Below are 1,274 nucleotides of genomic sequence, written 5' to 3'. Positions count from 1 at the left end.
AAATAAATAAAAAAATAAACACATCATGGTAAAATTAATACCTTCTCAGCTTCGCATCGAAGCTAAAACAACTAAGTCCCGGAGAGTGAAATCTTGAGTAGAGTGTCGTAGATTTTATGTATTTTAAAATCGCCGAAAGAACTGGTTCAGACGGGGAAAAATGGCTTTTTCATTGTCCGAAGGGGGAAGGCCAGCGATCCCTAGCGTGATCATGGAAGCTGATGATTTCTATACTAATTGTTTAATTATAGTGGGGCCCTGAATGTAGGCGTTACTTAAAAATCTCTACAATAATTAGATTTTATCACATAATAAACTGGTTATATTGTATTTTAAATGGGATCTTTGATCTTTATTGAAGTTATTGAATCTTAATGAGATAAATATCAATAATTGATATTTAGATAATTAAAAATTTTTCTGTAACTCAAAAAGAGTTAAGAAAAAATTCATACCTATAGAACCTAAGCGTACCCTAAGCGCGTAAGGCACAAGTGTTATCGACTCAGCAACCGTACGTCGTTTCCATCGACCAAAAAAATGGTAATTTAAGCTAGTTCAAATTACAAAGTTATTTTTCTCGACTTAAAAGAAGTAAAAAATTTTAAATAAGTTTAACTTTCTATGCTATGTTGATTAGATTTATATAATATTTATGAAAATCTATGTACTCCCCTTGTAAGATATTTTAAAATAAAATACAAAACCCAGAATTTTAACAACAAAAATAGCATATTTTTAAATACAGCAGTCATTTTCACCATGAAGACAAAACCAGATGTCAATTTTAGCTTCGATGCGAAGCTGAGAAGGTATTGGTTTTACTATGATGTGTTTTTTTTGTGTCTGTTACTACTTTTTCTCAGTCTCACCGAACCGATTTCTTTCAATGATACATCAAAAGATCACAAATCGTATCTAGTCGAAGACATTACCCTCAAAAATTGAAAAAATTTCCCTCGTTCCCCGTAAATGGGGGAAATCTCCAAAAAAATTACAAATTTAAAAATCGCTAATTTTCGAAATTTTTTCAATTTTTTTTACTAAAAACTGCCGTAACTTTTTCAAAAATGAATATATCAATATAATTTTTTTTTATATAGATGCTTGATGTCTTTACCTATCATTTGGTATACTTTTTTTGTAAATTCAACCTTTTTTCTACCCACAGGGGGGGATTTAAAATGACAACTTTTTCACAAAAAATTAACTTTTTCAACTTAACTTTTGAAAATGTTCCGGAAGGTCTGACACTTTTATATATATCTTAAATT

This window comes from Daktulosphaira vitifoliae, unplaced genomic scaffold, assembly GCF_025091365.1.
Source record: "Daktulosphaira vitifoliae isolate Bord-2020 unplaced genomic scaffold, ASM2509136v1 Scaffold_5, whole genome shotgun sequence".
NCBI classification, from domain to species: domain Eukaryota; kingdom Metazoa; phylum Arthropoda; class Insecta; order Hemiptera; family Phylloxeridae; genus Daktulosphaira; species Daktulosphaira vitifoliae.
This window is presented reverse-complemented; position numbering follows the sequence as displayed.